Source organism: Zonotrichia albicollis, chromosome 10, assembly GCF_047830755.1.
Source record: "Zonotrichia albicollis isolate bZonAlb1 chromosome 10, bZonAlb1.hap1, whole genome shotgun sequence".
Taxonomy (NCBI): domain Eukaryota; kingdom Metazoa; phylum Chordata; class Aves; order Passeriformes; family Passerellidae; genus Zonotrichia; species Zonotrichia albicollis.
In genome coordinates this window covers 21,241,950-21,256,040 of record NC_133828.1, presented here as the reverse complement: position 1 = coordinate 21,256,040, position 14,091 = coordinate 21,241,950, and positions in this window count along the sequence as shown.

Here is a 14,091-nt window from a genome sequence, read left to right as displayed (position 1 = left end):
ATTTCTCCACACGCCAAAAGGAGCTTTTTTAAAATTCAGGTCTAATGATGAGTAATAAATCAGTTGCCCAAATGATGATAGAAACACTTTTAATTTTATTGGCATTAGTTGCAATCTGCATATAATTAAAAGTAAACATACTGACTTTTTGGTGACAGTTATTTTATAGATTTCTAAATGTATCTAGTGCTTTAATTTTTCGATCTGTTTTAGCAAAATGTCATTTCCTGAGTTACTGCCAACACACTCTAGTTCTGACTGAATCTGGAGTCAGGGTAATAATGGAGTCAAAGTCAGCATATTTTTACCTACCACAATTAGTTACTGTTCATGCAGCACTTTCTGTGGATGTAAAGAACTCTTAAGTGTTTAATATTATCAAGTATTATCTTTTGTATTATTCTTATTTTAGACATGTGTTTATTTTTAAAAATGCATAGATACATTTATATTTTTGTGAATAGAAATGTGTGTTTGTCATTGATAAGCACAATATTTTTTATTTTTAGAGCTCAAAGGAGAGCACTAATGAAATAGTATTTTACGTATTTTTATTTCCAATTATACAGAGACTAATTAACTTTTTCTGTGCTTAGCAAATTTCTGTTTTCCTCCCTCACACTCCACCATTTTAAAATAAGAATTCATCTGCAATGCAGAGTTCTCCATCTTTATTTTCTCAGAGTAGGGTGTGATGAGTGTCATTCGGCTGTATCACAAAGATGGTTTTATGTAATGATGTAGCTATTGCATATGCCTTCATAACTACCTTTGCCTTTTCATGGAAGCTGTAAAGGGGAGCCAAGGATCTCTGTCTGGCCCTCGTACTTCTGTCTTGTTTTATTGCTCACCCCATCCTTCTAGAGCTCCCTATGCAGCCAGTGGGTCAGCTCCCCTCTTTACCTTTATTTCATTGAGTTCTACAGTATGTTGGAAAACAACCGTTTTTAATTCACAGGAAAAAAATTAATTTAAACTATTTTCAACCAGTTTTTCCTGTAATACTCACATTCTAGTGCATATATGGGGAAACAACAAAATTCTGACTTCCATTTTGGCAAGCCTTGTGTTCCCACCATCTCCCCATAGCTCCCAGAAGCGCAGGCAGGGCTGAGGTTGGCAGGCCCCTCTGGTGACCATCTGCTCCAATCCCTGCTGCCTGCAGGCTCAGCTGGAGCGGGCTGCTCAGGGCCAGCCACATCCCGCGGATTCTGAGCATCTCCAAGCAAGGACATTCCACAGCCTTTCTGGGCAGCCTGTTCCAGCACCTGGCCACCCACACCCTTGTTGTTAAAAGGTTTTTATCTCTGTATTTGAACAGATGTGTTTCAGTTTGTGCTCACTAGGTCTTGTCCTTTCCCCACCAAGCTCTGCACGTTTGTTCCCTGGGTGGCAGCTGGACCAGTGCTCATGCCATGTGTCCCTCGGGGTGCTGGCACTGTCCACAGGGGCTGTGGGGAACAGCTGGCACCAACACCCTTGCCCAGCTGTGCCAGGGGAGGTTTTCTTCAAGTGGGGAGCCCAGCTGATAAAGGTGAAGGTGCCAGTGAGGGCCCATGTGAGGTTTGGTTTTCCTGGGTTTACCTGGCTTCTGTGGCAAATTGAGTCCTCTAAGCCAACTTTCTAAAGCTTGATCCTTCTTTTTATCATACAGGAGTTGGGGTGTTTGCGGTTTTGGGTTTTTTTTTCTTTTCCCCCCCATTAGATATTTCCTTTATTCTCTTGAATAGTTGAAGTTATATGGGTTTGCTGACTGAAACTCTAAAACTTCATACTTATGTGCTACAATTATAATTTTTTTACAAGTCTCTACACTTCTTATGTATGCTCTCTCAATGCCTTTTTTTTTCCTGTTTGCTTCTAGCTCCATTTGCTCTTGGTTGAGACTTCTGTATTGGTTTACACTGAGTCCAAGATTTTGCCCTAACTGGCTTAGTATTAATTTGGTTTTATAAATATTTTACAAACATGGCATTCAGGGTTACTTGCTGTGGCTTATTTTGTTGCAGCTTTTTTACACTATAAGTTTCTTATTATTTGTTTTGCTTCTTTCTTTTTTCATAGACTTTCTTGTATGTGTTCATAAAGAGCTTCTGTTTGGTTTCTTACTGCTGATAATTAAGTAGCTTTTAATGAGGAGAGCTGGAGGAAGGGGATTAAAAGAGCCCTCTTTTGCTGACTTGTGCTGCCATTGCCTTCTCCAAAGCAGGCTAGTGACATTGTGCAAAAACCCAGGCTTTTCTCACTTTGTCACTTTATCTCCTTTATTAAGGATAAGGAATGTCAACTCTGTAAAAATATAGGTATGTAGATTAAAAATCTTGTAGAACAGCTAGAATAGTAACATTCGATTAGCACATTTTGCCACTGCACTCTCTCCTAAATTTGCTGTGAACAAAACCTTGATAAATTTGTGTCAGATACCACATGATGTTGCAAACATTCCCAATGTGAGAACTTGTGATATTTGTCCCTCCCTTTATGCTTAGATTTCTCTTTAAGAGGGCATTTTGTTTTCATTTTCTTTTTGTGTGAATACTGTGGCATGTCTCTGTCATCAGTCTAAGTTCTTTTAGTCCATCTTAAATAGAATGAGACTGCTGTATCTTTCCTTTGTTAAAATACTTATTTCTCTTTTCAAGAGGAAATAATTAACATTTGTCAAAAAGTGACTTGTAAGTCTGAGCTCCCCTTGATCAGTTTGTGTGAAACTTAGTAAATTCTTTCATTACATCTGAAGAGGTGGGGAAGGCATGAGTCTGCAACCCACTCTTAAATTTTATGTGAAATACTTAAGTTGTGTTGTGTTTGAGTTTCTCTTTCTTCAGCACTGTTTTAAGGAGCTACTTTGTGCTTTTAGCAATGTCTTGGCAGTCAAAATTCTCACCCTTTAACTAGATTTGAAAGGACTGAGTAGTAAAATTCAAGCACAAGTTGATTTGATTTTAACTTTCATTTTCATGTTTTTAACACTTAGAAGTGAAGAGGACTAACATTTGTATCACAGTCTCAGCTTTGTACTTTTGAGGAAGAAAAATTTTCTTTCTAAATGATGAATTATGAAGGTATTTGTATGCTAAGTTGGCTGCTTGGTTGAGGAAAGGTTGTGGTAGTTTTAATTTTTATTTAAAGTAAATCTTAAAACTTAATGGACTTGATGCAAGCAAAGATCATGGAGCATCTCAGATATCATTTTTGTTAGCAGCCCATAGGAGGATACTTGCTCTTTTTCAGCCTCTTGGTGTTATGCCACTTAAGGCACATAGAATTTCTCTTGCAATTGCAAAATACATGTCTACAACACTAAAATTAATGTTGAAAGAAGTATTAATAGGCTGGAAACACTCTTCTTGATTAAAAAAATTGTTGCATGTAGCATGAAAGGCCTTTATGATGGCATTCACTATGTGATGTCAAGGTTTTATGCATTCGTATTTGTGCATGTATGGGGCTTATTTGTCAGCCAGGAAGACTCTAATTGAAGGATGGATTTGAAACAAATTATGTTGAAGTAACTGAGATTTTGGAAAGTCTGGACGTGGACCATAATTTTGCAGTTTGAATATGTGAATTTAATAAGTACAAAAGAAACTTTAGTGTTGCTGTGTCTGTTCCAGTTGAGGGAGGGCAGTAGGACATTAATCCAGTAAGTCAAGCCCAGATCATCTAGGAGGTAACTTCTGTGTTCAGCAAGCTTCTGTCAGTTCAAGAGGACCTACTCCTGAGCTGTATCTGAAATCTGTAACATTTTGTGCTGATTCAGAGCCAGAGCACTGCAGGTATAGCAGAATATTCATCGTGTGGTGGGGCTGAAATCACCTGGTGTCAACGCAAGGATCTTCAGCGCCAGCCAGGAGCCTGGGTCAGGTCCCAAGCATGATGTGCCATTCCCTGAGGTATCCAGTTCACTGTTCCTACTCCAAGAATATTTGTTCACGTTACTTAAATATATGAATTTTTTTGATGCACAGTTATCAGTAGAGGAAAAGCTTTACAACTATAGCACGCAGTAATTTCACCATGAGTTTACCTGCCTGACCCACGAAGTTATGTTAGTTTCTTACCTGCTGCTTCCAATTAAGGATCTGTTTAGCTTCAGTGGCTCTCTTCAGTGGCTTACATGTTGCGTGGTGTAGAATCAAAGACCACTTCCTATCTCCCTGCCTCAAGCCAAAATGCTAATTCTTCCTGTCTTCTTAACTGGTGCTTTGATAGTATGTATCACAACACAGGGGACTGCACAGCCGGGCTGCCAGTGCATGTTCTCCTCCCAGCTGTGCAGCTGCTCCAGGCAAGCTAACTATAGCTTAGTTTTTGTGAGTGGCATGTCAAAGCCATCTATTTATAAGCCAAATTAGAAAATGCCTTGGAACTGTAATTTTTCTTTCAGCCTTCACTTACAGCTATCCAGAAGCTCAGTATTCCATATACATAGATTTGGCTATAAAATTTGAACTAGTCTAAAAAGTAAAAAATAATATATTGGAAAAGCCATAACAAAAACCCCTGTTAGATTATTAAATTTTGGAATATAGATATTAGTCAAAAACCACTAAATATATTTTTATACTTTACCTGTAAGATGAATCAGGAAGAATGTGCGGAGGCACTAATAAAATTATTCATATTTATTTTTTCCATTTTCCATAACTTCCAATTAGTTGTTTATTTTGAAAGTATTTCTTACTAAGAAACCTGTATTGTGCATGTTTATGTAAGGTAAACTGCTTGAGAGAAACATTTTAAATGTGCTCACTAGTTTTGACCTCCTTCAGTTTCAAATCAAAATGCATGCTGACTAATGCTAGAAGTTTGTAATGGTCTGGATGCTGGTCCAAGTATTTGCTTGATTTTTATGAGGATCAGGCCCTAGGGAACCTGAAATGAATATCAATAAAAATGGCATTCAACATAAATGGAGATCCTACATCATGTGGGGTTAAGGAACCTTCCCAAATCCACAAAAGAAACACAAACCTTCCAATTCTTTCTGATTTATAGATCAATATGTCAGTATTGGGAGGACTCAGCTTTTCTTACTACTTTGTAGGGGCCTGGTAAAGTTGTGGAATTTAGATCTGGATTCCATAGGCTGAACTACACTAAGGCCTGTGGATAATATTTCAGTCTGACAGCAGCCAGCCTTTTTCTCTGCAGGGCCATTCTCTGAACGTGAGGGTAGGAGCATGGGGAGCCAGCAGACTGTGGTTACCCACATGGGTAGGTGATGTTAGCAGTCTATGCAAATTGCTTTGGGAGGGTTTTCTGCATTAAATAATAGACTTCTCTCACAGATTAATCTCCTATAACTGAGCATTTTCTTTTAAATATAAACAGCTCTGTGCCACTTTTAGAACACTTGGATTACTTTGTTAAATTATTAACCAGTTTTTATCATCGGTAGGGGAGTTTTTATAGAAATGAGAGCAGGATCTTACTCACTAGTTATTTTTAAAATGTGCCAATGTGAAGGCTTGTACTTGTGACAAGGCTCATGAAGCCTAACAGAGCTGTTGTACTGATTTTAAAGGAATTACAAAGATTAGAGATAGAAAGCATTCTTTTTAGGCATAAAACTCCATCCAGGTTTGGTGTTTGCAGTGTATTTGATATTCTGCTTCTGAAACCAGTGGATGTTGATGCTGTTTAGTAGCTCTTGGTAAGTTTTTATTATATTTCAGGATATGGCTAGTAGGCTGTGAATTTTGAAGCAAGGGGAAAACTGGTATTTAAATCTTCATTTACTGATAAGTATTTTCTGCCCTGACACATGATATGGGTTGGAAGTAGGCTGTATGTAATCTTCTTTCTCATCTGCTTTTTCTATCTCTTGAAATAGAGGCTGCAGGTAGAGAAGCACTGAGATCTTGTTTTGCTTGAAGGCCTGGCAGGAGAAAAGTCCAGCTGTAGGGCCACAGCTAAGTGGATTACTGTCAACTAAGTATTTGGAAGTCCTTACTCCCAAGTTCTCCATGATTTACTGGGAGGATACCAATGTATCTGTTATCCATAAATTCCAAATCCTGGGCTAGTGGAGTGTGGTCAGGCATGAAGTCTCTGTAATGATGTCTGCCAGATTCTGAGCCGCTCAGCTTCTGGACAGGAAAGACATAGGCTCTTCCAGAGATGTAGCTCCATCTTCTTTGGTAGGCAACTGAAAACAAAACAGGTCTGTTTTGCTCCAAACTGTAATGAAATGTAATGCAAGAATATATCAAAATCCACCAGAAAATGGAATTACCTTTCTGCAGAGTGCAACTTGTCTGTAACTGAAAATATTTTGGTGAAGGACGATGTAACGATTTAGAGTTGAGAGAACGTGGGTGTCTCTTCCTCCAAGGCCCTACCACATTACTTTCTCCAGATAAATTTAGAAATCCCTGTTTTACATTTCACATGCCTGTTCCAATTCTCCTATTCAAAAGGTTAATCATGAAAGTATGCTGAAAAAGTATAGATGTCATGAAGGTGGTTTGTGAAATCTCTGAGAATTTGCATTACATGGCCATTTTTAACTAGTGTCAGTGTGCCCAAAATTAAAATTTAAGATTCAATAACATCACTTTCAGTGTCTCAGTAATGAGACACTGTTGTGTTGTATTTCCACTTTTCCTCTTTGCACTGTGCAAAAACAGATTTTATTTTCCATGGAAAATTACTAAATTTCAAAATTGTGTATGGATATATGCTTTGTGCTGTTTATATAGCAAAATGCTCTTCTGACATTGGCAAGGCATATTCAGCAGATGGCTGGAGAGAGTCTAATCCTCTCCCTCCTGGCACAAGGAATGCTAATTACTATGTGCCTTGAGCAAAGAGCCTTCTAGATAGTCAGCTGCCTTTCCTATTGGGGCAGGAATGTCTGCTGGAGAATGTAATGGAAAGATCTCCATGAAAATTCCTTGAGGACATCTTTACTGTGAAAATTAAAAAAAAATAAAATTAAGAAATCTCTACTATCTCCAAATGTCAGTTGGAAAAGAAATAGGCCTTGCTGGCAGCCTAATGCAGATCATACCAAGGATTCATGCTGGGTGGAGCTTGGGTTTGGCAGGATAAGTGGGAAGAGATTACAACTGCTTTCATCAAAACAGAATCAGTTTTCAGGAGAGGCAGCAAAGGATATCTCTGTCTCCTCCTGACACAGCCATCTCAGACCTGTGAAAGATGTGGTGGGAGGGTTACCAGATGAGCATTTGGCACTTCTTGTCTCATTATTTGCAGTTTCATTGAATTGACAGTGAAGCATTGCAGCAAAGGAGCCAGAAAGAGGTCAGAAAAAACTGCTTGCCCAGCATGGGAAAATCACTCAATGAAACCTGAGACATTCCACCATGAAATAACCCAGAGAGCTCCGGTCCTTCCAGAGCTGTACAAATAGGGAAGGCACCCCTAGTGCTGCTCCAAGGTCCTTGTTTGCGGCTGCCTCATTTCCAGCAGCGACATGACAGGAAGCCAAGGGATGAGAAAGACAAAAGGAGCAGCACTTGCCCTAGCACCCGCTGAGACCTGGCTGTCCTTGCCCAACTCCTGCCTTTACTGAGCCCTTACCTGCTCCTGCCCCAGCACTCAGCATGGCAGTGAGTGTGAAAGGTGACCTGGCCACAGCAGCGATTCTGCTGTGGGGCTGCTCCTGCCTGATCTGGCCAGGAGCAGGGAAATTCAGAGAGGTGCTCACTGGCATCTTCACTGGAGGTGAGATTTCCTCCAAAGAAGAGCCTGAACATGGCCATGGGCCAGAGAAGGAGCTCAGTGCCTGACCCATGTACCCACCTGTGAGTTGTGGTGGGGAGCCCTCAGGGAGCCAATCACCCAAGGTCTCCTTTGCCTTTTTGTATTTCCAGCAAAGGCCTTCAGACCCAAACCATGCAGGTCTTGGGTGTGATGTTTAGCACTTTTTCCTGTGCATCCTCAGAGTCTTTTACCCAGGAATTTACTCTGCTAAACTGATTCTTACCAAAAAAGAATGCCCTTGGGCAGGGCACTCTTTTTTTTGGTAAGAATCAGTTTAGCAGAGTAAGTTCCTGGGTAAAAGGAACTTACTGCCAAAGCCTGTTCCCAGAAGGCTGATGGCACTTGTCAGTCTGGAGCTCCTCTGTGGCAATAGGCCTGCTGGGAGAATCACCCTGCTCACAGTTTACATGGCCAATGCTGACATGGTCAGGCTGGTATGGTGGCATCAGCCAAAAGAAACCCCAAAGGAAGATTATAATTTATCCAATATATCTGCTTTTTAGAAATTTAAGTTGTTACCACCTGCTATTTACCATCTTAATACTCTAGCATACCAGCTGCTAAAGCTTCTGTGCTGACTCTTTTGACTTGCCCCTTAAGACCTCATTTCTGCTCAGAGCAGTGCCTGGGTAGTGCCTGGGCTCAGGGTCATCGCTGCTGGCCTGTGTCACTGCTGCTGGGAGCCCTGTAGGGCCCAGGGCCAGAGCTGCACTGGGAGCAGCTGAGAGGCAAATGGGGCAGGCCAAGCTGTGGTAACAAGCTGGCAAATATGCTAGCTGCACACCCCTGCTATGTGAGCACATTATTTCCTCAGTGACCTAGTTTTATGAATAAAAAAAGTCTTCCCCCTTCATAACCACAGTAACAGAGAGTTTTATTAATGTTTGCCACTACAAAGAAAAGGTTACTGTGTTTTAATTTTACTAGGTTGCTTTAAAACCAGTAAGATTTTCTGGAAGTTGGGAGATGGCTTGTGATCAGCTGTCAGTTCTATGTGCACGCTTCTTCAAGAAATGAGTCTGTAGGGATGACTCAGGCTTGGCAACAAAAGATGTTCCCTCTGTTAAACGGTTACCTCTGGAAATGTAAGGCTGTTTCTTCATTGCTCTCTTGGAGAAGGGAGGGGATGATAAGATTGCTAGGATTACGATTATGAATATTTTAAATTTGAGCTCTCAGTTCAGCTGCATGACAGCTCATATCAGCCAAATAACATTTTCTACCCTGACTGGATAAGCACATTAGTGCTTCCAGAACAGATTCTAGTTTTGGCTCTACAACTGATTGCCTTAACACATTTGTCTGTGACCAAAAAGGGTTCCAGAAACCTGCATTTAAATGTTGCTGGAAGACTATTTGTATCTTATCTAAGCCCAGACTGAGGGCTGTTACCATATGCCCATATCTGTAAGGGCTGTTCTCAAAATAGAAATAACTAAATTCACTTGAAAACCAGAGAGAGGGATGTTTCAGGCATGGTACCTCCTAGGAGGTAACCTGTGCTCTTTTACACTGGTCTGGCTGCTGGGCTGCAGTGTAGATAGATAAAGTCAGGTTTAAAACAATTAGGCTGAAGAAAGTAGAGTCATTCTTTAGCTGGCATTAAACAGTCTGACATTTTGAATGGAATTATTGAGAGGCCAGACTTCCTGAAGCAGAAAAATAATTGCATGAGTTTCTTGTGACTGTTACTTAGCAAAACAATGCAAAATAAATACATTGGATCACATTGGTTTTGATCTAGGAATTGTTTCATTATTTTATTGCAGTGATACTCCTTGTCTGCATCCATTCATCTACTGTTATTTCCTTCTTAGAGTTTGTAGGTGGTATAATGTTGTGATATACTATTGTATTGCCAAAACAGAGCCTGAATCAATGGATGGTAAAGGCTGTTTAATAGCAGTTTTCTCTTCTACAAGAAAAGTCAATTTATCCATAAGCAGAATGAGCAAAAAGAGATATTTTGTGCTCAGCAGGATCTCTTTGGTAAATGGAGGTTTCATGGATTATGCAACTATATTGGAGAGCACCATAAATTTTGAAATGGGGCTGAAATAATATTTTTTTAAAACCCAAAAACAGCCAGAAAACACTGTCCAGTGAGAAGGGCTTGAAATGCCTTTGGCCAGCAGAGGTCAGACTGTCCTTTAGACTGTGTAGTTAATCTGCTTTGTACCTTTGGGCATGTTCCCCTGCTGTTTAATACTCCAATCCACCAAGCTCTGCCAGCTGAAGCATATTAGTTTATTTCTTTAAGAAATTCTTTTGCAATCCAAGCTCCACATGCAGTATCAGCACATAAGAACTGTAACAAAAATTAAGGATAACTCAAGTTTCTCTGAGTAAATACTTTATTTTGCAGCCCTATGATCCAAGTTTTGTGTATGCATTTGAAATGGGAATACTACTTGGTCCGAAATCCAATTTTGCCAGAAGTGAGATTTTTTTTAAATTTTGGTTTTTGTTTAGGTACTTGATGCTTGCAATGTTTTGATGATCAGCAAACTGATCCTTTTCAGCTACAAGTAGGAACAGCTAATTTTCTGGAGCCGCTTGCAGTAAGCAAACATATTCTGCTGCAAGTTAATGCATTCCTATGGTTTTCGTAGTAATTATGTGAAATTCTTTAGCTGTGATACTGTAGATGGTGCAACTAAACCTGAATTATGGGTATGGACTGCTTTTGGTGATGCCTGTCTCGAAGCAGCAGCTAGCACCTGTGTGCACAGACAGCTGTGCCATGTCCCTTGTGCTCATCTGCACCAAGAAATTGTTCTGGCATCGTTGTACATTGAAGCTTTTGGTTTCTTAAGGCAACAAACTTGAGAAAAGAAGCAACCTTTTTATTTATGGGGCTTCTGGTGTCCACATGTAAAAAATGGGATGAAGAGAAACTGAAAGGCAGTTAATGTTGGAGCATTTCTTAGTCATAAGATATGGGTGGAATTTAAGAGAGAATAGTAAATTAATTAATTCCTCATGGGAACCAGTATTATAAATAATAATAGAAAAAGTTGGTTTTGAGCTATAGGTTTTGAATAATAAACCTGTTCTTGATAGTGAGAGGTATAGGAAAAGTAGCACTTTTTCAATCAGGTGTGCTACAAAGATACTCCATGCAGGATAAAATAGTGCTGCTTTAATTTCCAAGGATGTCTTAAAAAACATGCTGCATTTCCACAGTAACAACAAATAATAATGTGTGTTTAAACTTGTGGTTAACTAGTGGGATAAGCAATTCCAGAAAACCATGGGGAACGTATGCTTATAGAGAAATAATGAGATCTTTGAAGGGTGACTAAGCATGAGTTCATGTGGGTGAAAGGAAAAATGAAAGCAGCGGGGTAAAGGACATAATTTGACATCCCCCAGGTGTGGGTTCTTGACACGACAATCCACATGGGAGGGCTGTGTGTGGCTCCTGTGGGTGTGAAAGAGGAGTACCCTCTTTCATGGTTGTGAGGACTTCAGGTTTTTTGTGCTCTAAAGATTTGTGGCTGAGATTTTTGTCCAGAAAATTAACATGAAGCCTGAGGGGTTCATACTCCATTGGGGAAAGGTTTTTTTGGATCTTATTTGCATTTGTACCAAGAAGACAAAGCAGAAGAAGTAAGTCCCTGAACTATCTGCTGCATTATGGCACCAGCAGCTCGAGTCTGGTAAAGCAGTAAAATATTGTTGGGTCATGATCCTTTCTGTGCTTTGACAGTTTGAACATTTACTCGAGCTTCCTTAGGAAGCAAGAAATTAATAGCAGAAATTATGCAAAACATTTATATGGAATCTGTGCATAATTTCAATGCAATGTTACAAAACAACTACACTGATGCTCTCTTTGAGAGATGGGTCATGAGAATGACCAAATCTCTGACTAATCTTTAAGATTTGGGAATCCATAGGTCCACAATGACTGGCAGGGAGAAGCTGAAAGAGGATTTTCTTTGGTTGTATATAAAACTTATAAGGAATTTAGTTTAGAAGATCTTTGATGTGGGGATCATAACACCCCAATCTGTGATCCATGTCCAATATTGCTAGTTATTTTTGTGATAAAAAATATACTTTAGTAACTCGTATGTGTTAGGGACACCCTAAGACTTTAGTGCAACAATTTGATAATAATTTGCACTGATTTTTCTTAAAAATTCAGACCATCTCTCTAGATAAATGATGGTTAAATGTTTTAGGCTCTTTAGGGGAATCAATGCCAAAGCCTAGATACAGCATCAAATAGGAATCTTTTAGGGTAGCATGTTTCATGTCTGATTCATCCCTTTGCCTAATTAGGGAAAGAGCAGGGAAAGTGATCCAAATTTGTCTATGAAGAAAAGTCAGGATGCCTAATTGGATATAACAGTTTCTGGGGCTTTTTCCGCCTGTTTCGTAGAGCTGCATTTTTTGGAAACACCAGGATTTTCCTCATGTGATGAACATTGCCACTTCTCAGCACTTTTACCTACCTTTTACAGCATGGTATGACAGCAGTGATGACAGCAGCAGCAGCAGCACAGGTGTCTCTCTTGAACACAAGACTGTGTACCTGAGCAGCACCTCAGCACCTGCCAATTATTGAAGGAACAATATTTCTATTTTGGGGTGAACATTGGAAAAGCGACTGTAACACCTTTAAACGCTGTGTGTCCACACCCAGTGAGCCATCTTCCAAGCAGCAGTAGCTATAGATAGTAAGCTCTTTTTCCCAGTGAGGTTTAGTAGCTCAAGTGTGTTTTGTACTGGCCTGGCCATATTCCTTCTGCTTCTTAGGCTAATGCAGCCTTTACTCTTCAGGGCCTCTCTGTGCTAAAAGGTATTTTCAACTTCAGTCTCATGAAATTTTCACCTACCACTTGGGCTTACATGCTGTAAGCATTGAGAGCCTGGTCCTGTCTACCAGTAGAGGGAATGAGCTATTAGTGTTAATGTTGCCTCAGGAACAAAAGGGGGGCACAAGAAAAAATGGGTTTCTGTTGGGCATGAATGAATTTAGTCTGGGAAGGAAGAGGATTTGCTTAGCGACTCTAACCATGAGCTTCTGAAACAGCCTTCCAGAGGTAGTAGAAGGACAAACTCCCCAGTTAATCTTGAAGGCAGTGTATGGATGGAACTGTGCAGTGGAATAGCTGGGGGCTGGACTTGATGATTCCAGAAATCTCTTGCAGTCCCCTTCATCCCTGCACAAGTGTGTCAGGGAATGAGTGATGACATCATCCCTCCCCTTTCCAAAGCTGCACTGGAGTAGCTGCAATCTAGCTTTTTTAGAACCTACCACTTGGAAATGTTTCATCAGCTATGGCAAGTGCTTGGGATGTAGACTCTGTATTTTTTTTGGAGGATATATAAATCAAAGTACATATCTAAGTAAGATTTCCCCTGCCACCCCATCTTACTTTCTTGACACTATTTTTACATTTTACCACACAATAGTGAAACAAGCTAGCAAGAAGCAGGCTGCTGTCACAGCCAGAGTTAGAAGTGCTTGCTTATTAGAAGAGCAGCCTTTTTTTTCGCTGCTGGTGGCATATGTTTTACTTGCTAAGTATATCTGTATGACAGGAGTTGACAAATGTGTTCTAGGTAGCCTCGTTGACCAACATGTTTCTGCTGCTGTTCTCTCTCTCATTAATAATTTGGACAATATGATGAATAATTGGCATTTTTAGTATGAGAATATCAACTGTCACTGCAGTGTCTTGTGTACAATTTCTTACATGCACTTGCTTAAATGCTGCTGAGGAATCCTACTAAACAGCTTGTAAAATCCTTTGGCTATGAAGGCTTAGTTAATTATATAGGAGGACACAGTGAATTAATTCTGAAATTAGTCTAGCACATTTATTCAAAATAATTTTTCCTGCATCCAGAATTAAACGATTTATTTCAAATTTCACCTGGATGCAATTTGAACTGCAATTAGTAAACCTTCTGACCCATTTGCTATTAGCAGCACAGCTGTGTTCCCTTTCCTTCCCTGCTGAACACTGGTAAAATATATTCTTTTATCATTTTACTTTCTTCTTCTTTACTTTCTTGACCTAACATTAATATTTCACAGTGTTAAGGGTCTCCCCTGGCAAGGAGAGGGCTGGCAAGTATATCCTAATTACTGTGTATATTCTACCCTGGAGTGCTGGAACACACAGTACTCACAAAAGAGTTCATTTGTGCACTGCCACTGGTGAGCAGAGTTATTAATGAAGATGTGCACCCAGATCTCAACAAATGAGTGACAGTTCTTAAGGAAAAGTGTCATTTTCCCCTATATTTTATTCTATAGAATTGCTGTGTTTAAAACAGTTCTGTGCCGAATATTGTACATAGTTCCACTACCGTACATAGATGGGAAAACTGGTCTTA